Genomic DNA, 25,416 nt, shown 5'->3' with positions numbered 1-25,416 from the left:
CTCCTCCTCCTCCTCCCTATAGCTGCGGGACACGGTGATATACCGTAGGAACCAGGCCTGCGGTAATACATGGGGTTATCATTATCTGTTCCTGTAGCAAGCACATGAATAATACATTACGTGTCTTTCAAAGCTGCATGCTTGTGTCCTCCCCCTGTGTTTAATTTAAGAGGGGAAATGCCACATTCTGAACAATGAACAATACCTTAAATACCTTCAACTCTAAAATAGTGTAAGTCTCCCCTCTGTTTGGGATTCAGTAAAATTTCTATTGCCCTGTGTATAGAGGTCACCTCCTTGTTATCAGTTCCAGCTAATTAAAAGATTAGGAGATCAGGAAAGTCACCCTGAAGAATCAGTTATTACTAGAACTAACAACAGCTGGCAAAGTAGTAGAGACATGTGACTAAATGTCCTAACCCCCTTCCCTTTACACAGCTTTCAAGTTTATCAGAAACTGCAAGGGACTGGGACTGATACTTGGCGTGATTGGTTTTAGTTCTATGGCCTATGGAATTCATTTCCACTCTCCTGGTGAATTTGCTGTTAATGATGTTTCATCAAGAACCACTTTACAGGTGACTGGTGCATGCAAGACCATGTTCCCAGTAGCAACCTGTGTTGCAAGCTCAGGTTTCAGTGGCCCACTCAAAACTTTATAATCTCAGTTCAATCTTCAGATGCACACACATGCACAATGAAGGCCACCTCTGGCTAAGTGCTAGGTCACTGTAGCACATTTTCTTCTTTGTTATTTCAGGGCAACACTAGCTACTTTACCTTTAGGCTTCATGGCTTCAGTGTCATGATGGCAATGCTGTCTGTTGTTCCTAGTGCCATAAGAGTCTTCACAGGCCTCTGACTGTTTCATCCCATAGGTTGAAGAGGTCCTGGTGTGCTGATGCTATTGTTCCCAGCTATTGAACTGTGTCTCCCCTATCTAGCCTTGCAATTATTTCATTGATGGTTCACATTAGGGAGCAATAAGCAGAGTTTAGACATAAACTAAGAACTTCTGGGGAAAATTCAGTTCATTTGGAACAAATGAGTACCACATGCATTGCAGCTTGTTTAATCATCTGAGGAGCTGAGCCTCATCTTTTTCCTAACCAACTTTCCTCTCAGGATTTCTCAACCAGCTTCCCCTTTTCAACATTTTGTGCTTTTGTGAGTTTATTCCATGCAAAACAACAGCCCCTGTGTAAAAAACTTCTCACAGCATTAACCTTTCTTGAGAGAGCCATGGATAATAAGTACTATGAATTGCAAAATACATTAAGTGTCTTGGAATCATTTCCACATGACTTAGTTCATAGTAGGCCTTCTCTCAGACACCTACTGTAAAACACTCTTAGTCACAGCCTATCTCAAACTCATTTCTAACATGAAATGTCCTGTAATGTTTCATGTTTCCACCACTCTCACTCACAATTAGAGAAACATTCTAGCACTGATATATATGGCAAAGTAAAGCAGTTTTCCCAGCTAGATCATGAGTGGTAAATTCTAAAGTTCTCAGTAGCTATGAAGAGATTTCTGAAAACCATTTTTCACGTTCCAGACAATAACTATTTTATACCAAGAAACCTGCTTGAGGCTGAAGTTTGTCAACCTGACATGGGAGAAGTTCCAAGTGCTCCAAATGGAACCATTTATAACACAGAAGAGCTGAGCCTGTCCAGTCATCTTCTGAGAGACCTGAAACAGGGCAGCATCTTAAAACCTCCTGGAACTTCTTGAAATCAGCATCCTCCTGGGAGACATGAAATACAATTTGAAGACCTACGCAAAGCAGTTTTGACAGTTTACCTACAAGATGCACTCTGAACACAAAATTATGTTTTTCTTAAAGAAGATTAAGGAAGTGCCTAAAGAGTCCTAGCTCATAATCCAGCAATATCCAAGATCAGATATGACATTGCATGGTTATTTGAAGTATGGACATTATAGGAGGTGGAATTTTACTGCTCAGCCAAGAAGATCTTCTGTAGGCTAAGCTCACAGCAATGGGGAAAAGATTAAAAAGGATACAAAAAGTAAGGCAGGCACAAAAGAAATTCCTGGTGATATAACAAAGGGAGCCTACCTTGAAACAATAGCAATAACAATAGAGCAACAAAACTGTGAGAGGCCCCAAAATGTTTCCTTCTGAGGAGTTTATCAAAAAGAGAATGTTTTCTTAGCAGTAGAAAAATAATGAACAGTCTAGAGCAGGTAAGTGTGCTCTATACTCTCATAAAGTGACAGATAGGCTTCCACAGGAATTTAAAAAATAATAATAATTAGAGTTCATAAATCCAAAGATAACTAAGTCCTCTCCCTCCATTTTGCTACAAACAATCAGAAACATAAACAGTTTAGCACAATTATTTCTGTCACTATCCATGGTTGATTTTATTGTGCTCAATTTAAAGGTCACTGAAACATCCAGATCTAAAGATGGCCAGATTGTTCATCTTCCCCAAACTAAGAGAACTGGCTGGCAGGTTTCTTGGTAAAAAGACTGGCAGTCTTCTGTAAAAAAGACTTTATGTCTGGATCCCTAAATTAATAGCTGCAGCCACTGGATCAAAAGAATTTTGTTCTAGTAAAACTGTCAAGCTGATAACCTGGAGACTGAGGTGTCTCATTTATTCACAGAGCAATTAAATTATAGAAGGCACTGGGCAGATTCCTCACAACTATGCCTTTCAGTTGTTACTCCAATAAAATCTCTGTCCTGAGGCATCTCTGCTGTGGTGAGGATGGCAGTTAGCACAAATCCTGGACTGCAGATGTGCAGTGGGAAACATCTGTCTCAGCAGGAAACATCCAGACACTTTGCAAAAGCCAAAGAACAGGCAACAGATGGCAGCAATTTTCATTCACCATTGACTGGCTTGGACTCCTTTCTGGCTAACAAGTGTGAATGGCTTAATTATCTGTCCAGTTCTCTCAGACTTCTGTGTCTATGTAAAGATGAGAAAACTGCACACTTGGTGACAGTTGTTTTTTAAATTACCTAATAAAAACAAAGCTAGTAACAACACTCAATTCCCAGATGCTTCGCTGCTCACACGCTCTGACTCTGCCTCTTGTCCAGTGGCCAGAATGGTGAAATACATGCTCAGTTAGAAGGCCCAGGTTTTTCAGTGGGGTTCTGACTTCCTGCCATGAGTCTGACAGAGGTACAAAGATGATTCAGCCCCTACCAAAAATGCAGAAAATTCTTTATTCCTCGTTTTGTGCACCTATAATTAGCACATCCTATGACTGGAAAAATGGGAAAAAGCACATAAGCATATGAGGACTCTCTCTATGAGCTACTAAAACCATCCTGCTGCTTGAAGACCTCCCTGTTCTCAAATCCACAGAGTAAGACAAAGAAACGTTTAGGATTCCTGGCAACTACTCCTCTCCCAGCACATGCTAAACAAAACCCTGATATCTAACAGGGGAGAGGATGAATTAACATAACCACCTCTCCATACAGCAATTAGCAAATGAAATCAAAACAAAGGAAATGTCCTCCATTAATCTTTCCCTGCCAAAGAGCAACTGACTGCCATATAATCCACAGCAATTAGCCCAATAATGGGAGCGCAAGAGATTTATCTTGAAGCAGGAATTAGGGAGGGCACGATTAATGTACTGTACATCAAGAGTGCAGGCAAAAGCTGGTGATCCCTTAGTGCAGGGTTGTTTGAGGAAACTGCAAAGCTTAGTAGCCTGGAACCAGGTTGCAGCACATATACCCCAATACTCCCCTTTAACATATCCTGAAAAAGTCTGTTTGGCAGTCACTGCATATGGGAGGATGACAGCTCATACCCAAACGTACACAAGCAAACTTTCAAGCCAGAGAAGACTGAAGCTTATGTATGGCTGTTCCTGAATAGCAGGGGGTTTTGTATGCTCATTGCATGAGAAGATTCTAGGATGCCAAGGAGTTTAGGTGATATGGCCCATCAGGATGCAAAGATCCAAAGGAGTATTGAGAGAACTGCCACTGTTAATCACTATGTCTCCTCAGCTCTACACACTGCAGGAAATGAAGCCAAGAAGGCTCCAGAATAGCCACTGTCTGTAGGAACAAAACTTGGTAACAAAGTGAAATCTCTCACATTCTGTTTTCTTTCCCACTATTTAGACTTTTTGAAATCACAGTGTTCTGCTGCTTTTCACTGTTAGTTCTCACCTGTTGTTTTTTCTGCCCATTTAACTTGTTTTAGTGGGGATTTAGCTCAAGAAAATCTGCAAAGCAACTGGAAATTGAAGACTGAGTAGTACAAAGCTAGGAAAAAATGCAGCATCCAGGTAGGTGGATCCTCCACTACAGGACAGGTAGGGGATCAGGTAAGAGAAATCTTAATACCTTTCTTGCCATTAGCTGAATATTTCTTAAATAGAAGATGCATTTTCTTTCTTCATTTTCCTTACTCCAGAATCACATGAAAACTGAATACTAAACATGGAACAGCTTACAGAGACACTACAAAGCTCTTGCTTACATGTGCATCAGAAATGAAGGAAAGAAAATGAAGAGGAAAAATTAACTTCTGAAGATAATCTTTGTTCTAAGCATCATTATTAGGCATCACAAGCTTAAAGGACTGTCCTTATTTTAATGTACCACAGAAAAAGACATTTAAGGAGATTTACAAAGATTAAGACCTCTGCCATAAATAACTGTGCCAAAATTTTACTATGAGACAGTAAACAATTTATAGTCCTGTGACATTAGGTGTAATAGGACACAAGGTAGTAACTGGATTCAACTAAATACTTGTTTCAAGGATATTTGCAACACAACAGAAAAGGAGATTTTAAACAAGTGGAATAGGAAGAGTACAGACTTTGCATACTACTGAAATCAATGCTGAAGTGGTATGCAAATACCTTCTTGTCATCAACTTAAATACAGACTCACTAGACAAACCGACAGAGAATCTGCATTGGGCAACTGGTCCCATAGGTGTTGCTGCTACTGGGGCTTTTAGTATTCAGTCAACTCAAGAAGAATTCCAAGAGCTCTGTAATGAGATGTATTTTGAAATCATCAGATTTAGCCATAGATGAGAGCTTCACTCTACAGGAAGCCTGGTAACAGATTTAGCCCTTTTCCACTTAGAATAAATGGCTTTAGAGTTTCCATCAACTGCTGCACCGCTGTACCTTGTCTGCCCTCCAGAACTATGTCTGATGTCTTTTCACACAGCAAATATAAGAGAAGTAAATACAGAAATTGAGACAGGTGGAACCCACAAGTCATTCCTGAAAAACCTTGGATGGACTCACATTTCTAACCCTATAATTTTGCAGTTGATTTGTTTCAATAGAGCAGAGAATTTGCTTCCAAAAGCCAAAGTTTGACCCTTAGTCCCCATGTGTCATAATCCTAACTCGAAAAAATCATGTACCTTTCTGCCAAAGAAAACTGCTTGTAAGTGAGAAAAGGATTTATCAGTGTTCATCTAGAGGAGTTACTAAAATCAGTTACTAAAATCAGACAAGGGTTAAGAGCAATTTGAAAGACTACTCAGTAACAATTATTCAGTTTAACTTTCTCTACAATTCCTCTTTAGATTTTACTTCTTCTCTTTCTCCTTCCTCTCCCCTCCCTCTCTTCCTGCTCAGAAAATCTGAAAATCTTTTCTCTGTTATCATGTCCTTTAAGCTTTACAAGGAGGACATGTTCACTCCTGGAATATAATGTATAGATTTCCTGTATGCGCTTAGCATACTCAAAATGGGGGTATGAGGTGGCAAAAGTAAAAAAAGTAAGGAACCAGCTCCAGTGAGATAGTTACAATTATACACCAACGTGAGGTTTCAGGTCTCTTGAAGCTGTCAGAGATTTAATCCTTCTCATTTCCCTTCTCATTTCACTGAACTTTCATCACCTTACCCAGCAGGGTCACTTTGCCCTGGTTGTGGCAATCTGAGGTGGTCTCCCACAAAATAAGTTGAGCTGTTTCTTGTAACTCATGTAACACTACATTTACCACTGCTCCCATGGGTCTCTTTCCTTTTTCTTGCACTGTTAATTTACTGCGCTTCATAAGTGTTTTTACAAAGAACAAAACAAAGGGCACAATTTCTGGATTCCTCTTTCCAGCATACAGCAGTTGCTTACCAGGCACTGAAGAGTAATGAATCTGGAGCTGTTTGCTACTCTCCAAAAGCATTAGCATGTCTTGCCATCTCACACTGGCAATCTAGTTCTAAATATGCATGAGAAGACAACAGCAGCTGCCCCTAAGTGCTGCCTTCTGCGGAATCCTTAATAGCAGCAACACAAAAAGGTTGTGCCAGAGAATTCATTTCTTAAGCAGACAATTCCACGTTCTCCCACGGTCTGCCTCCTGCCCATTACAGCCGGTACATTCCCATGACACAGAGATCAGCACAGACCTGCCAACACAGTCCAGCACAAGCTACAGCTGCACCTCCATCTATCCACTTACAGCAGCCTTTCTGACAGCATTTCTATCAAGGAAACCATGGGTAAAAAAAGAATGGCATTCAGCTGGTTTGCCTGCCCCACTGCCTTACAAAATGGAAATGGAGGACAGAACCTCAGAGACGAGTTTGTGGGTGCATGGCTAGGTCTCCTAGCTGTTTTCCTGTTGGTGGACAGATTGCAAAGAAATTATTTTTTGTCACCAATTTTTAGGCACTGGGGTACTAGCAGACTTCTCTCTTGATGCATTTATAATTCATATTTTTAATATCTAATCACCTAAACATGGAGGAATGCTGGAAGCTGTAAGAGCATGACCTGGCAGAATTGAATCTGATCTAGACTGAACGAAGCTATAAGCCACACAGGGCATTCTTGATCATCCATACTCTGCCCCTAAGCAAGGACACTGTTGTACCTTAATTTGACAGCAAGAAAATAAAGAGTGGTTTAAAATGAAAGCTGTTAGTCAAGGATTTCTTCATAACAGACAGATTTGGAAAGAACAAAGTTCTCATTATACTGCCTGTTGAGATTCTCCTTTATGAAACTGTGACAAATCTAATAGTGCATGGGGGGATATTTTTTAATAGAGTCAACAGGCAGATGGATGAGATTTTAGAGAGACAGAGACAGAAGTGTATAAACTTCAGCCAAACACAAAGAAAGAGAAACTGCCTGGGAAAATGTAACTGAAAGTAACTCAGCATGGCTTGGTATTGGGAGCTGAACTTGCAGCTTTGACAAGGCTGACTTTAAGGCGACCTTCAGTGAAGCTCTTTAACAGTGTATGCTGGGCAATCGCTGGTAAATCTTTATTAATTTTAATTGGCGGCACCCATTTATAAGAACCATTAAAAAGGATAAATTGAGCCCATCCGGCGTAATGTCTTTTGTTAATTAGTTTGTCAGCACTGTTTTAATATCCCCTAATGACTTCATATTTCAGGCCTGACATTAAAGGAGACGCTGTGAGAAAGGAAATGGTCTTATCACCGTGTACCTTTTTTACTTTTTTTGAACAAAAAGTGTCCTTCCAGGCCTGACCAAGGTTAGGTGTCATTTAAGTCAGATAGACAGGTACCACAGCTTGGAAGGGCCCTATCACCCTATCCAAACCTCACCTTGCTACTGAACAACATGCTCTGCTAAGATTTTCTCTTTTTACAGACCCACACAACAGCAGAAGAAATTAAAAGTCATTAGTCACCAAATTCCCATCCTCCATAGCTCATCATAGACTTGTCTGTAGTCTCAAAACGTAGTAATGTGGGGAAAATTATAGGAGAAACCTGGTACACAATTGCAGCCATGCCTCCCTTAAGTAAAACAGGTTAAACCCCATAGAGCTGAAGGTCTTTTGATTCACAAGGACATGTACAACACTGATATTCTGATCTGTTTTGGGGACCACAAACTTACAAATGAAAAGTTGATAGAGTAAGAGCATCAGCAAAGAATTCTTTGTGTATGGATTTAACTTGTAAAAGAATAAGGAAGAGAAATTACTCCTCCAGGGATGGTGCTTGGTCCGGAACAAAGGTGAGTGAGCAAATCTATGATTTTGGTGTCAACAATTCTCTTCTCCTTGTGCTCATCCTGTATTTCTTATAATAGCACACTCAAACTTTCATCCTGGAAGATGAAGAACTTGAATTCAGTTACAAATGTTGGAAAAGCCCTTCTAATGAGTACAATATTTTAGGCCTTTACATCTCAAATAGGTTATGAAGATTTTAAATTAGCTAATAAAAGCAATTTAGAATATTTTACCCTTTCTCTTTAATATGTATGCACTTGATAATTTTTATTCAAGGAGGAAGTATATAAGGTGAGCGCCAGGAGAAGGATCAGCTGTAGCCATCACAGAAGATAACACAACCCATCATTGTATGAGATCTCCCTTTATGGGATGAACCTCGTGTACTTAGACACCTTGTTTCTCTCCTCACACATCTTCATCATCATTTGAGCTGATGAACACTGGAATTATTCATATGGGGAAGCATTTCCCCACTTTGAGGTCTGCAGCAAATTTTGTTCCTAGTCAGTACCCTGCAGTGACTGGTTCAATCGAAGGAAGATCTTGAATTAACATTGACTTTTTGTCAGTGAAGGGTTGTCTCGTGAGCTGGATTCTATTAGGTTTTTTTTATTTAAGATTACAATAGGTGAGCAATATGAGGAAAATAACATCCCCCAGTAGTTAATATTACATTTGATGCTTTGGTGTCTAGTACTGGATTAATTCACAGGAGGGTGAAGTGAGTAAGTGAGACACAGCTAATAGAAAAATTGGCTTTTCCTCTCTCTTACACAGCTTTGCAAATCATGAATATTTTCATTAATTGTAACATGCTTACATTTATGCTGTAATAGCAAAAGGAAAATTAAATCTATATCTAATAAAATAGCGGGGTTTTTTCCCTGAAATTTTGAGATTACCCATAGATGGCTCTTTATAAGCTTCATACTGAGAATTGTAGAGAGACATGTTCCACTTTGCTAGATCACCATTCAGCAAAACACAAACAAGTAATTACTGTAGCAACTGAATCAGTTAACAGTTTTATAACTGAGCAAAATCCTTGCCTCAAAGTCAACTGAAATCTCACTGTAAGGGCTGGAGAACTAACAGGTTTTGCTTTTTCCATCAAAATTTAGGGTTAATGATTTTACCAGATTTTTTTATTTTTATGGATACACAGTCACAGCATTTGAATATTAAAAGCTGCTCTTTGATCTCCTGAAAGCCATCCTACCATCATCGCAAGCTTGTGCCATGTTTCATGCAGATTTAAAATTTTCAGGGGACTGCTAAAACTTTGTGAAGCACGCAGTAAAAGCATGCCTAGGGTGAAATAGATATTCCCAGCAGTCTGAACACCTCTTTGAATGAACTGCCTTTGCAGGGAATAAAAGTCTTGAGTATTTTTCTCCAACCAGCCTGTCTCTTGTGCACTGGCGTGCTCCACAGAACTCAGCCTTTCATAATCAAAGGTCTGCATAACACTGGCAGCATAGCTGGTACTTAGTCTCCATTTTGCATCTCTGACAAATACAAATTTACATAATAGTCTTTCATTTCTACAAAACATTGTTATTCATGACAATTCCAGTCTTCACCACAGAACAAAACCTTGTATTTTCATTGTTCCAGTACTTTCAGCTCTCGTTGTACAAAAAATTATGCCTTAATTAGTTTTGCTATTGCTAGCCAGAAAGTGAAAAGAGACAATTTTCTTCAGATGCATTAACTCAATGACAGTTGAAATTCACCTGGGAATTGAGAAAGAAGGAAACTAATATTCCTGTTTCCAGTCACATCTAAGAGCCAGAGAAAAGAGAGTGGCATCTACCACTTCCAAAATATGGCAAACTAAGGCCTAGGCCATCCAGTCTATTCCCCTACATAGTCCAACACTATTTTCATCTGTTGTTGTTCTTCCTTCTTTCATATAACAATTTCTGTCCTCCAGCATGCCACTCTTGCTTCTGGTCTTCAGGATTTAGATATCTAATAATGAAATGTCCAAATACTAATAAAATGCCTATATTTTAGTAAAATTTTTTAAGTTAATGAATATGCCTAACATATGTCAGACACTGTAATAAAATTTTAATGCTTTATTGCCAACTTTTAATAAATTATAATTTTTATCCAAAATCCATCTTGCCAAATTAAAAAAACAAACAAACAACAACAACAAACACCACATCTTAGTACCTAAGAAATGTGGCACCCAGAAAAATTACCTGCCCAGTCTAGATAAGTCTGTATAATTAATTTTACAAATGAATATGAACAGAATTACAGGAAGGACCCATCCATGACATACAGACCCTGTATGTGTCAGCTGAAGTACCCTGACTGGTCCTCCAGGCTTGTTCTGGTCCCACTACCTGCCAAGAATCATTGAGAAACTTTGATTTATCTGTGTGCCTGGATTACTCTGTGTGTATGTTGAAAATAGCAAGTTGGAGCAAGACAGAGATAACAACCCATATTTACAAGGACACTTTTTTTTAATAAAGCTGTTGTTAATAATAAAATCAAGCTGTTAATTTCAATAGCAAATAACTACACACAATACATCCCCTTTACAAAGCTCACAACAACACAGTAACTTGTAGTTCCCAGACTGGAGCAACAGCTGGGAGGCCAACACCAGCCATTCCATCAGAAGCAGAAAACAATACTAATACAAAAAAGGCTTCTAGAGGGGCTCAGAAAGTGTTTCAAGTGGTCCCTTGTCTCATCTAGTATTGAACCTGTAGTTTCTCTCTGCAGAGAGCTGCCACCACTGCCTCAGGTGCCATGTGAGTTGGGCATCTGTCTTGGTTTGAAAGACAGGTGTCTGCTAAGGAAGGCAGAAGCCTCCCTTGGAATGGCAGAGGCAACCCCCTTCCCTCCGAGTTATAATTTTGAAATCAAGGGGCTTTTAGGCAAAGATGTGGAAAATAGGACTAACAGTTCTTTACTATTATATATCTATATGTGTATAACAAGCCAAACAAACAACAACAACTATGGCAGTAACAGCAAACACAAACCCAGTCCCAGCCTTCTCGGCTGTCGGGCCCTTTCCCCTCGGGTGCAGTTCCGCTCGCAGCCGGCAGGGGCGCTGGCGGCTCCCGGTGAGCAGGGCAGGTGCGATGGTTCCCCCGCGGCTGCAGGGGGCGCTCCGGAGCGAGCTCGGGAAGCACGCGGCCCTGGCAGTGTCTTGGGGTGACTTTATGATGTGTATCCCATATCGCTGCCTATGCCCAGAAATTAATTTTTGTGCCTTTCTATGCCTCCAAACTGAGCCTGAGAGGGGGAAGAGGAAAAAACTGAGCAAAACTTTCTCAAAGCAGTTTGCAGCTCATTCAAGGTCATATAAAGATAGCAGGTTTTTTTCCCCCCAGCTGCGGCAGGGGAGCGAGGAAGCACCCGGCTTGCTGTTTTCCAGTCACCTTTTGGCCAGTGGTTTTCAGTTTCTCGTTCTCCGGAGAGAGACTGAGAGTTGGACTTTGCTTTTTCCTTCTCTGGAATTCCAGATTTTCTCCCTTTCCTACTGGACTGCTTTCAACCTCAGAGCACATCGGGAGGACTTTCCACCAGGCACAGAGGGCCTGGCCCTGGGCCAAGCCCCAGCTCCGAGGAGACCAAAGGGAGGACTCTAACGCTTTCCCAGATTTTTCCTCCACAGTGAAAGATTTTACCATTTAACCTTATTTTCCTTTCCCGGGTGTTTGTTAAATAAATAGTTTTATCTTCTTCACTTTCCTTCGAGGAAAATTTTTTTTTCCCGAACCTGGTGGGGGAGGGGTGGTTGTGCCTTCTCTCAGAGGATATATTTCTAAATTTGGCCAAACCGGTACAGGCAGCCTGGGATCCCGGGAAGGGATGGAACAAAGGCTTCACAAGCCCCTGGGCAGCCAATCCCGGTGTCCAGCCGGACCCTCGGGAACAGCAGGCTGGAACAGCACGCTGGAAACGGCAGGAACGAGCACAAATCCCAGCTGGCAGAAGAGGTGTATCCAAATGGGGAACCCCCCGGAGGTCTGGGCAGGAAGGTCGAGCAGAGCTACAACGAAGCAGGGCTACAACGTAGCGAAGGCTCAGAGCCATGGCAGGGCAGGGCGGCCACAGCCCAGCTCCCAGCAGGGTGGGGAAGGTGGGCTTTGGGAACCCGGGGCTTCTCCAGCAGAAGGAAAAGCAGCCAAAGAAAGCAGCCTCCCTCTCTGTCCAAATGCTGGAGAGCGACTGCCCACACACCCAGGTGAAACAAAAGAGTAGCCAGCTCTTTTGTTTTTCTTAAATACCCAGCCATTTGTCCCCCTAGCAACATGTATGGGGGAAAATTCCTTTAACAGAAAAAAAAAACCAAACCAGGCGAGCTCCTAAAACCCCAACAGCATCCCACTGTTGATCTTGATGGTTGCTGGAGGCCTGGTGGCCTTAACAGATTTGGCTCTCTCACATGCTAATATATCCATGCTTGTGGATTCAACAGCATTACTGACTCTGGAGCTAATCAGGTTCTGAGAGACTTTCAGACACGACCTCTTAGCACACTCTTTTATTCTCTTTGACTCACTCTCTTCTGGTGTCCATTTCTACCCCCCATCCATAAATACCTATGGAATCCATTCACACCCACACAGAAGAGGCCTTTACAACATACACAAGGAGATCTGACACTTCTGGGAAAAAGCAGAGCTGTTAGATGGTACCATGTGAACTGTACTCCTATGTGCAGTGGCTCAAGGAGGGAACTGATGTCAACAGGCCTGGGAAAACCAGAGCAAAACCTACAAATTTACTTGTTTTAATTAAAAAAAAAAAAAAAAAGCTAAGAACTATAAAGGTAAAACAAATGTGAAGTTATTCAAGTGCTTTTTTATTTAGCATATTGTTTAAATAATATATTAAAACCAAGTCCAAAATCACCTGCTTTGATCAATCATCAAGAGATCATAGGCTATTTTTTCATCAGAATCAGCTTTGTAGCTTATCCTCAGCACTGGAAAAAGCAATTGCCTGATTTTCTCCCATGGGAAAAAAATACAAAAGGAAACAGAATAAATCACATGAATTTATGCAAAATCAGAAATGTCACTGTTTGTGTCATATGCTCCTATGTCCTACAATCATTTAACCAGCAACTTGTTAGTCCTGCATCATGGTGAGCATCCAGCATCAAAGGAGAGTAGTGCTGTGTTAGCCTGCACTTACTGTTACAGATCTCAAAGCACCTTACAAAAACTGCCCAATACCCTTATCCTCATTTTGCAAAGAAGACACTGATACACATAGAAAAGTTATTTGATCTTGATGGCAGAATCAGGATACATCTGCTAATTTTTTCTCTGGAAAAATACTAATTTTTTTTTTTTTTTAGTATGGAGGACTAGAAAGTTGAGGCTGCGTATTTCTCAGCTCTTCTTTGATATGAAAAGTGTTAATCTTCCCTAATTCCCTCATTTTCTTCAGTATCACACTCTCTGTAACTTCTCTCAAACCAATTCCTGCTCACAAGTGGTCAGAAGTGATAGAAACCTTCAGTACTAATAGTTTCAATTAACAATTCCCTCTTTGGCTTCAGACCTGTCACTTACAGTCTCACCATTTTATTTTAGTCCGCTGCTTCCGATAATGAAAATAGTCACAACTATAACGAAAATAGTTTTGAAAGTGGGTTTATAATGCAGTTCATAAAGGAATAAAAACCTGCAGAAGTCAAGTAATAGGAGTCCCATGGCCCCTATTCACAGGACTACACTAAATTTTCTCATAGAAGAGAAACTAAGCAAAGTCAAGCAAACATGAAGAGAGTTCACTAAGATGGAATTTGTCTCCAAACATTTGGTAGCTCACCCCTGTCCTTTGTTACCCACTTTTGTTCAAGTAAAATAATCCACTGAATAATTCATGTGAATAATCTTGATCTGGAGCCTATGTACAATGAATTCCTTATATGTGTTTTGTAACACATATAATCTTGCTTCCATTCTCCAGCAAAATATAATGCAGTTTTGGAATAAATTTCTTGCCAAGAAGCTCCACTTTCTCTTTGTGGGACCATTCCACATTAAACTCACTATTTCCAATGAGATCTTTCAATCAACCTGTTCACAACAACATAGTTTCATGGAATAACAGAATGGTTTGGGTTAGAAGGGACCTTAAAATCATCTAGTCCAACCTGCCTGCCATGGGCAGGGAATCTTCCACTAGAAAGTGGTTTCAAACCAACAAAAGTACACTGAAATGGCAAGTGCATTTCAGGTTTTATATTAGTAATCCAGAGCTACTCTCAGTATTTGCCTGCCTTTATGGAGGGGTGAGGCAATCACAAGAACAGACCAGCATCCATTCAAGCACTTCCAAAAACTTTTTCATTCTCTTCTCCATCAGTACCAAGCATTGTATATATAGGCAGGCCCTGCATATCTATAGAGAAAGCTGAGGCATGTAGCAGAAGGAAAGCTGATTAGAGGTGCTTAAACTAGTGGGTTCTAGAGGTGCTCAGGTCAGTGCTTACTGAAGAGTTACCAAGCTATCTGAGTTCTGCTTGGTGGGAAACATGGGACCATCCCTGAGAACAATTGTACTGACTCACAAGATATGTGGAGCCTGGTCTAAGCCCAAGCCTAGCCTTGAGTACTGCAAGCACTAGTCACTAATTGCTGACTCCTCTTCCCAGCCTGGAGACAAGAAGGGGGCAAGAAAGCCTGCCTGCGGAGCAGCACCTGGTGGCAGCTGGAACAGCAGCGCTGCTTCTGGATTCCTCCTGCTTGAGCACCTTAGCCTGTTGGCAGAGCTCACAATACAGCTGCTCACTGCAGGCTTTCACAGATCAGGTCCATTATGTTCTCTCAGTGTATCTGACAGGGACTAATGCCTGAAATCACACTGGTCTTAAAAACAGAGACTGTCCAGAGCTGCAATATTCAAACACACTCCTTTTCCAAAACCAGAATCTCTTAGCATGGGGCTTGTTTCAGAGCCAACTGCATTGCATCAGCCTCCTGGAAGAAGTACTTTGGAAGGTTTTTGACCTTTCTTTTCCAACCAGGGACAAAAGTGTTTCAATCATATCATCCAACACCTTAACAGGAACATATTCTCACTCCCAAGTTTGAGAACCAGAAGTATCATTTTAAAATAGCAAGCAGCAATCTTTGTGACAGTGAAAAATTCACTTGGAAAGCATCAAAGTGTGTGGAGACCTCGCATGGAGTTTGGAGGAGCTGGTTCTTTGAGATCTAGCTGTGGCTCAGTTAGATGGGTCCTAGAAACAGCTCTTGATTCCCCCTACACAAGAGATTAGGATATCAAGCAAGTGCTCTCAGAAAGAGCAATAATTCAGTTTCTGCTGTTATTCTGCACAGAGATCTCATGCAAAACTCTCTGCCCTCCAGGTGATACAGTAATATGAGTTCACTCACACGAGCTCACTCATGATCTGACCTGGCAAAAAGGACAATTAAGTTTTTGAAATGAAACTATTTTAAAAGTTGGGGAAAATCCTCACACAATTTAATATTGTTTACACAGCTTTCTAGAGATGGCCTAGCTACATGCAATACATAAAATTAAATAATTTATATAACTGAATTCATACTTTCACTGAATCAGCTATGCAGTGAATAGTGATCAATTCACTCTTTATAACAAAATTAACCTGACACTGCTCTCAGCCATGCAGAAATAACAAAGCAGGAGTTGTGAATTTCTCTGTTAACTGAAAATCAAACAAATTCAGCAGAAACACTTTGCTACTGTCTATCCAATAAATATGTTATATATCGTACAAGAGCAAGGATTCACTTTCCTATTCATACTTGGCATTTGTTAACTAACTCTGTGCAATTCCTCAGAAGGTGATGAAGCATGGGCTGGATAAATGGGTTATAAGGTGGAGTGAAAACCTGCTGAACCATCAAAGGGTTCAAAGGGTTGTGATCAATGGCCCAAAGCCCAGCTGGAGGCCTGTTACTAATAGTGTATGTCGGGGGTTGATGCAGTATTTTACATGTTCATTAATGGTCTGGACAATGGGACAGAGTACACCCTCTGCAATCTTGCAGATGGTACAAACTTGGGAGGAGTGGTTGACACACCAGAGGTTTGTGCTCCCATCAGAAGGACCCTGGTCAATAGGTCATGAAAATTATCAGTGTGAAATGCTAAATCCTGCATCAAGGGTGAAATAACCACACGCACCAGCGCAAGCTGGGGCTGACTAGCTGGAAAGACACTCTAAAGAAAGGGATCTAGGGATACTGGCTGAACATGAGCCAGCCATGTGCCCTTGTGGCAAAGAAGGCAAATAGTCTCCAGGACTGGATGAGGGAGAGCATTTCCAGCAGGTTGAAGAAGGTGTTCCTTCCATTCTGCTTAGCACTGGCGAGATTCTGCCTGGAGTGCTGTGTCCAGAACTGAGCTTCCCAGAACAAGAGACTTGAACATAGTGTAGCAAGCCCAGCACAAGAGCCACAAAGATGTTTTAGAGTCTGAAGCACCTATCATAAGAGGAGAAGTTGAGAGAGGTAAAATTGTTTAACCTGAGGAAAAGAAGGTGTGAGGAGGATCTTACAAATGTGCAAAAATACCTATTCAGAAAGAGGAAAGAAGACAGAACCAGATTCTTCTCAGTGGTATCCAGTGACAGGACAGGAGACAATGAGCACACAGTGAAACACAGGAAGCTCCATTTAAACATAAGAAAAGTTTACTGTGTTGGTGGGCAAACACTGGAACACACTATTTCAACATACATTTAATCAATGGCTATGGATTATTGTGTACTCTGGCTGACACCTCCCTATATATTTTTACATGCACATAAGCATTCAGCAGTGTTCCAGATTCAACTTTTTAAGCCATCACAACCTTGTACTCCCAGAGTGTCAGAATATGAAATATCCATATAACATTGACATCTAGCTAAGTTTATGTCAGTTCTGAACTCACTGCACACTTGAAGGTTACTCAGAAACAGAAAGAAGCAGATAAAGGAGTTTTTATATCAGATTTTATTTTGTAAATTGGGCAGAAATAGCCCTTCAACTACTTTGGCACATAATTTTACCACTCTAAATCTAAAAGAAAACAACATGGGTTAGTGTTTTCACTAACTGATCTTTACATTTTTCTTTATCTGCACTTTCCACATTTCCAGCAAACACAGCATGATACCAAGCAAAAATGCAGAAAACTCAAACCACATACAAGCTCAGTGTCTCCTTGGGCTGATATCACAGATCTGTTTGCTAATCACATATTCAAGTACACATATCCTCAGTGCCTGTCTTTTCTTATCAGTGGACTCAGTTCAGTATTTGTTTAATTTTCAGTCCATAGAATGTAAAAACTCCAGCAATACAATGGGGGAGGTGAATAGAAACAGACAGCACATCTTTACTTGTTGTCACGGATACAATCCACCCTCTGGGTAAACCTTTCATGCCTGGAAAAGCCAGATGGAAAGACTACAGCCATGTTAATGGAAATAAGAAAGCCAAATGTCTGGCGACTACAAATAAAAGGTTCATTGAGATGGGTCTTGAAACATTTCTCTTCTTTGGCTACACCTTTGGCTGACCTACAAGGTATTCTGCAAAGTTCACCCAGCAAAGAGAACAGAGATGGAAGATACAAGAACTGTTCTGGGTCAGACCAAAGGCCAGTCTAGCCTGATAACTTGTCTCCTACACTACCTCATAGTCGCTGAATGTGCAATCCCAGAGCAGACTCAACTCCGAAACAGTCAGCCTGAACAGAGGCATGTAAGGAACTCATCTTGCTGTCCATGCTGCTGTGAACAGAGACCAAAGATGGATGCCTAGGGAAAGGCATAAGAATAAGGTAGTCCTACATCCTGTGCATGTGAGAGGAGCCTGCTCTTAAACTTTCAAAGTAACCAGCTGTGGCTTGTGGAAGAAGATATTCCAGTGAAGCTGTATTACACTATGATTTTAAAGGCATTAACTTCAAAGACAGGCATTGATGTATTTAAAACAGATCAAAAACCAGCAGCAATACTGTCTCCCATTCCAGATCCCATTATGATTATAAGCCGACTAGAACATCATGATAAATATGCTGTGCTCATACACCTGTGAGGAGTTCCCAGCCTGCAGTGGAAACTGGAAATCTGTCAACAAGAAGACAAGTGAGCCAGTGGCCTTCTGTGATGAAGGAGCTACATCAGTGGACAAGGGAAGAGCTATGGATGTTATTTGGACATCTGTAAGGCCTTTGACACAGTTCCTCACAACACCCTTCTCTCTAAAATGGAGAGATATGGATTTGATGGATGGACTGTTTGTCAGATGAGGAATTGGCTGAAGTGGACAATGACTCAATGTCCAGATGGAGATCAGTGACAAGTGGTGTCCCTCAGACTGGGATGAGCACTGTTTTATATCTTCATCAATGATATAGACAGTGGCATTGAGTGCACCTTCAGCAAGTTTGCAGATCACACCAAGCTGAGTGGTGTGGGTGACATGCCTGATGGACAGGATGCCATCTAGAGGGACCTGGACAAAATCAAGAAGTAGGTCCACAGGAATCTCATGAAACCAAGTGCAAGGTGCTACACCTGAGTTGAGGCAACCCCCGGTATCAATACAGACTGGGGAATGAAGGAATTGAGAGTAGCTGAAAAGGAAAAGGAATTGAGGGTGCTGGTGGATGAGAGGCTGCACATGAACTGACAACATTCACCCGCAGTCCAGAAAGCCAAACACATCCCAGGCTGCGTCAAAGGCAGCATAACCAGCAGGCTGGGGGTGATTTTGCCCCTCTGCCCTGCTCTAATGAGACCCCAACTGGAACACTGAATCCACTCTGGGGTCCACAGCACAGGAAGGACAGTGACCTGTTGGAGTGGGTCCAGAAAAGGGGCACAAAAATGATTGGAAGGATGAAATATCTCTCCTATGAGGAAAGGCTGAGAGTTGGGGTTGTTCAGTCTGGAGAAGAGAAAGCTCTGGGAAGACCTTATTGTGGCCTTCCAGTGGTTAAAGGGGGCTTATGAGAAAGATGGGAACAGACTTTTTAGTAAGTCCTGTCGTAGGACAAGAGATAATGTTTTTAAATTAAAAGAGGGTAGATTTAGAATAGATATAAGGAAGAATTTTTTTTTATGAAGAAGGTGGTGAAACACAGGCACCGGTTACCCACAGAAATGCCCCATTCCTGGAAACATACAAGGTCAGGTTGGACACAGCTCTGAGCAACCTCTTCTAGTTGATGTCCCTGCTCAGTGAAAGGGTGTTGACAATATGATCTTTTAAGGACCATTCCAACCCAAAATATTCTATGACTCAATGTTGCAAGTGTTCTCTATAGTTTGAGAGCCATCTAATGGTACATGATTGCTCAGGACACACTGGTGGGCTTTGCAGTAGTGAGAACAAGTCTCTGCTTCAGACTTTTGTGGCTCTTTGTATGTTGGATGCATCTGAAGCACACCTGGAACCCCAGCATTCTGAAGCTGCACTCCCCTGTGACAATGCAGTTCACAAGTACCAGGGCAAGGAAGTTGCAAGAGTTGAGAGTGTTCTTCCTTGGGCATCTGCCTGGAAAACAGTCTTCAAGAGATCAGGTGTTTGCTGCATGACTTTCCAGATGTTGTTTCCCTTTTGAAACATCTTGTCTACCACAGGAATAACATTAACAATATTGAGATCCTTGTCTGTTCCTTAAAAACCAAATTTTCCCAGAAGAAGGATAACAAAATAAAAACACTAAAAGCTAAAAATACCCAAACCCAAAACCCACCACCACTAAGGAATGATTAGCCTATTAGCTCTGTCTATGCTACATAAATACAAATGAGGGATTTTATTAACACTATCTGTGCTATATGGAAGGTTCTCAAGAAGCAGTGTATTTTCTGTACATGAAAATCTGAAAGTACTGAAAATACTGGATTTTCCCATTTTCCTGTAAATCAAAAATTTCTTTGTGTAGTGTTGCTTCATAAAACCAAAATCCTAGAAATACTGTATTTAAAAGATTCATAAATGAATCTTTGAATGAATCTTGCAGATTTCAAAATATTTTACAGTTATTTTGTTGTTAAAAATTTTTATTGTTATGATAATATTTATAAATATTAAAATGTGATTTTTTTCTTTAACTGTTGGGACTAAAAAAATTAGTGTTCTAGTATTGAAAGTCCAGGGATTGAGGGTTTCTCAAAATTTCTACTATGCACAAGGCACCAACACCCAGCAACATAACTGTGTCACATGAAAAGCAAAGTTGAACAACCACTGGGCAGAACTTCTGGCAGGAGGATTACACAGCAGAGGGAGCAATTGCCCTGAGTCACTTTTATTCCTTACAGCATTAGCATCACTGTAGCTGCAAACTATTCTAAGATGAGTTTGTACACCAGCGTAGTAGTTTTTATTAGATGAAACATAGAATTGAAAAAAAGATAAAGCCTGCAAGATCAAAACTCCTCTTTGAATACAGCTTTGACTGCATTGACTTCGATAAGCATTGGTAAAGCTTCCAAGAGAAAAAGCAGCTGGTCTCCTTCTGTTCAGGAAAAGATAGATAATTGCTAGTGTGAAATAGTGAGAATTTGTGAGAAGGGAAATTATCATTCATTATAATAACTATGCTGAGTCTACAGTTTATAGTGACAGTTTTATATCCTAAGATATAGAAGGTGTTTTGAGAACAAAAGATGTGAGATCGGGGTAAACCAACTGTGTATGTGTTTATTCTTCACTAGTTTTCTGTGAGAGTTTATTCTGGTGTGTAGTCACGTCTTAGTTTGACCTACAAAGCTTCCAGGACACTATTTGGTGCAAAGGCTGAACAAGGTTACATTCTTGGCAGGGAGAATGTCGCAGCTAGAGACATAGGAGATTGACTCTGGGGAGTATTATTCTTATTAAGAGACAGGAAGACACTCCAATTCAGAGTGCATCTAGAAAAGGTGCTGCAGGTTTCATAGCACTGTGTTTATAGAACCTCATAGAGAAGATGTGCCCTGTGCCTTACACAATTTGGGTCACTGCAATGCAAAACATTGTAGCTCACACTGATCGCATGTGAATATGGCAAAATCAGCAATAAGGTGAGAGCAGAAGGACACAATCAGTGATTTGTATTAATATCTAAAAGCAATACTTGCTCTCATTCTATTCTTTAAATCTTTGCTTTTCTAAAAGAGAAAAAATACAGCAAATTTCCATTTGCAGTCTTCTGCTTACCAGACTAGTCATACATGTTTAGTTAGACCAAGTGTTAGTCTTAGCTATCTTTTCTTTTATACCCTTTGATTCCTACTAATATAATGAGATTTAACATTTTAGCCTTTCTTTTGTTATTCTGTCAAATCAGTTACAGGATCTAAAACTGAGAAAAGGACCTTTTTTCAACATGGGTTCCCAAGAAGAGCAACTCAGTTATCCATGAAAGAAATAACTCATCAATTTATTAAAATTGATTGATTAAAAAAAATACTTCCGTTATTTTCAATGAACCAAGACATCTTAATATACAATAAGCTGCCAGAAGTCAAGAATGATAACATATAAGAACCAGTTTTATCATAACCACACCACTGGAAGCTAACTTCCACCCATTCCAGGGACTAGTGAACTGATAGATGCTGCCTGCAGCATCAACTTCCTCTAAAGATCCACTTCTCAATCTAGAGGGCATCAGTGTCCTGGACAAAATCAGTGCAAGTGCCTCCAAGTTTGACTGCTACATGTATCTGCCCTGCAGCTGACCACATTCTCACTGTGGCTATCCCGTCACATACAGCAAGGGTACTAACTACCGAGAAGTAGAAGTTACTTTACCTGGTGTTCTGGTTTGGCCAAACTTAGAAATATATCCTCTGAGAGAAGGCAGGTCACCACCATCCCTACCATCCCTCCCCCACCAGGTTTGGGAAAAAGTAAATTTTCCTCGAAGGAAAGTGAAAGAGATAAAAACTATTTATTTAACAAACACACGGGAAAAGGAAAATAATGATAAATAATAAAATCTTTTGCTGTGGAGAAAAAACCTGGGAAAGTGTTGGAGTCTTCCCTTTGGTCTCCTCGGAGCTGGGGCTTGGCCCAGGGCCAGGCCCTCTGTGCTCAGTGGAAAGTCCTCCTGATGCGTTCTGAGGTTGAAGCAGTCCAGTAGAAAAGGGAGAAAATCCGAAATTCCAGGAAAGGAAAAAAAAGTTCAACTCTCAGTCTCTCTCTGGAGAAAAAGAAACTGAAACTGGCCAAAAGCGGACTGGAAAAAACCACAAGCCAGGTGCTTCCTCGCTCCCCTGCCGCAGCTGGAAAAAAAAAGTCACTATCTCTGTGTGACCTTGGACAAGCTGCAAACTGCTTTGAAAAAGTTTTGCTCAGTTTTTCCTTCCCCCTCTCAGGCTCAGTTTAAAGGCATAGAAAGGCACAAAAAATTAATTTCTGGGCATAGGGCAGCGATATGGGATACACATCATAAAGTCACCCCAAGACACCTGGTCAGCACTGAGACCAGCAGGAATCACCACAAAAAGTACAAATGGGTGTCTGGCCAGCACTGTAACCCAAGTGACCAGAAACTCCACAAGCAACAAGTGAGGAGCTGGCCTTTTGTAACAGTTGGTTTCAGGCCAAGAAAAAGCAGAACATCTGTAGGGATGGCTGTGAATTGGCCAGTCTCCACCCACAGAGAAAGCTGCTGCCATTCATCCCACAAGTGTTCTTGGAATTTGCTTGCTACAGCTTTAAAAACGGTCAGATAGAAGGTGCTCAAAAAAGAGTTATGCTATGATCACTCTGGCTGTTTTAACTGGGCAGCCAACTCTGCCTTGTGACAGACAGCTGGGATATGTAGCTACTGAGCGACTGAATTGTGTCCGCATTTAAGCACTCGTGTTTCATGCGAGCACATAAATTGTACAACAGGAATTTAGGGGATGGAGCAGCTGCATTATGAGGAGAGATTTCTCTCCTTAATTTGAAGACATGCAGGCTGAGGGGGATACAACTGACAACTGCAAGATCATGAAGGTAGTCGAGAAAATGAGAGCAGATTGTTACTCACCAAACCTTGCAATACTACAAGTATGGACACTCACTCAAACTACATGCAAGATAGGTTTCAAACAAACAAAAGAAATAATTTTATTTTGCAAACACAGCTATAGTGAAATTTTGGTGATGTGAGACTAGGAGACCAATAATATCAGCAGGCTAGACAAAAAAAGCAGGCTATAAAAAAAGAATTTATTTATGGACAGCCATTTCAAAATGGGTAAGGGAATGGCCACAGGTATACTTTCCAGAGATTTTAATTCAGTGACTGTGGATGCTGAGAAAGAATGATGGGAATGAACAAATGAATGGCCAGGATCATGTCCTAGCTCCATGTAGTATTGCCTGCTGCTACTGTCCAAGGCAAAGATACCAGTCTAGGTGGGCCATAGGTTTGACACAATAAGGTATTTCTTACACTTTTATGCATGAAGCCATGACTGGAGAAAGTCATGGGCACTGGAGGCCTGAGTCTGGATTCACTGCAGGAAAGGCAGCTGGCATGGCTTCCCCTGTAATCGCTGTCAGACCACATGTACTTTAAAAACCTGTGCAGAAGTATTAATGCAGTAGGCCTACACATTGAAGAACTGCTTCTGCCATGCAGAGCGTTGAAGCTAAATTCAGAATTGTTTCTGTTATATCCCAGTAGCTATAACTACTGAACTTTTGCAAAAAATTTCCTTGCTTTTTTTCCCTACATGCAGCTCCTGTCCATAATACTCCCCACTCCAGAGGAACTCAATGATGGCACCAGGTTTTGTCCCTGCTATGGTATGAATTTCTCCCCCAAACTTGCAACCAAACACGTTAGCTCAATTTACAGCTTCATAAAGGAGGTATCTAACAATGGCATGCCTGTCCCACTCTCACAATATGAGAGCCCAGATTTTTAAAGAAAAAATCTGTCATTTGCTAGCACTCCATTTGCTGGCTTCCTCTGAGCACAACAGATTTCACCTGCTTCCTTCCTTTTCCTTTCAGATCCCACAGCTGTGACGGATATGTTACTAACACACACAGCATGTGCGCCACATACTCCTTTATTTATCTTCCTCTCTCCATTTCTGCACCCCTGAAGAACTGAGAGGAAACAGAGCCGGCCAGAGTTATCTGGATGTATGCAAGGCCCGATCAGACTCATGAGACCAGACAGATTGATATCGCTACTGCTCCTCCTACGTATTAAATGCCACCTCTTTTCCCAGAATTTTCCATAACTACATATGCAGTGGTCACTAGTCCAAACTTGACCAAACAACTTACCCAGCTTCATACTGTAATGGACGGGTGGGCGGATTTCTGAATATGCTTGTGACTTCCCAGGAAGCCATAAGAAAGATGAATCTAATTTCAGTGGAGCCCACTCCTTTCTCAAGTCTGAGGAAACATCTGTTTCCATTTTCTCTGAAGCCTGCAAGGCAAGTAGAAAGGCACAACATTTTCATCACAGAAATCTAAAAAAATATGACCATACACTAGCTCATTTCTCAGCATTCCAAATTTAACCGGAAAGCTTAGTGTTGTATAACACAGGGAGCCAAGCACTGCCCTAGAGTGACAGAGATTTTATCTAGCTCCCTTTTCAATGGCAACTGGCCAGCTGGAATTTGTCCGTAAGTATTTATTTGATAGCAAGATGAATTACACTGGTCCAGTTGCCTAGGAAAGAAATCACTGGAAATTACAAGAGGAAAGAAGCTATTAAAGCCATCCATTTCCTCTACCAGGCATCATACAGGTATATTCCACTCTGTACCGTTGGACAGAATCGATTCAATCAGGTTGTCTGAGATAGCAAAGACCTGGACTAGCATCCTTCCCAGTGGAAGTGAACAGTGAACAGTGTCAACTCTTCCAACACTGGGAATAACAAATAAGACAGTTGAGTTCTCAGCAGTACAAAACTCTTGATCTTTACCAAGATCAGTTTCTCACAACTGAGCTATTCATGAGATCACATCTCTCCAATGGCCTAAAAAAAATTTAATCATCAGGAAACAGTATGAAAGTTTCATACAGTTGTGGCAAAGGGAGAGCCATGTAAAAATATTCCTAAAACCAAGCAAGCAATGAAATGAGAAAGAGACACAAGAAGACACTAGAATGTGTTGAGAGTAACCGGCCTTGGCACCAGACATCAAATTCACTCCTTGGCATCAGACATCATTCAGGAAAGTTACTGCTTACAGAGGCTGACTGAAGAAGTTTCTCTTATTGGAAATGTTCTCTAAATTTCAAGTTTTCTAAATTCTAAGTTAATCCCAGTCCATTTTTAGGAATTGCTTTACTTTTTCATTGTCCTGCGGGAAAAACACTTGATCCTATACATTTTCATTCCTAACCACTAGATGTCACTCAACCCATTTCGGTCTCATGCCCACCGCCACGGTAATTTACTCCCGAGGGAAAAAACAAACAAACAA

The 25,416-nt window shown here is 41.0% G+C and overlaps 1 long non-coding RNA gene across 2 annotated transcripts in view; it reads right to left on the bottom strand.

The window, feature by feature from the left end:
* The window catches only part of LOC120410166, an 84,776-nt gene that overhangs the window by 52,018 nt on the left and 7,342 nt on the right, over positions 1–25,416 (bottom strand). For both annotated transcript variants that reach the window (XR_005602121.1, XR_005602122.1), the window contains exon 2: positions 24,257–24,404. This is a non-coding gene — a long non-coding RNA (uncharacterized LOC120410166). The remainder of the gene's footprint in view (positions 1–24,256; positions 24,405–25,416) is intronic.

Source organism: Corvus cornix, chromosome 5 (genome assembly GCF_000738735.6).
Source record: "Corvus cornix cornix isolate S_Up_H32 chromosome 5, ASM73873v5, whole genome shotgun sequence".
NCBI lineage: Eukaryota > Metazoa > Chordata > Aves > Passeriformes > Corvidae > Corvus > Corvus cornix.
The sequence above is the reverse complement of the archived record's forward strand: the minus strand, read 5'-3'. Positions and strand labels throughout refer to the sequence as shown.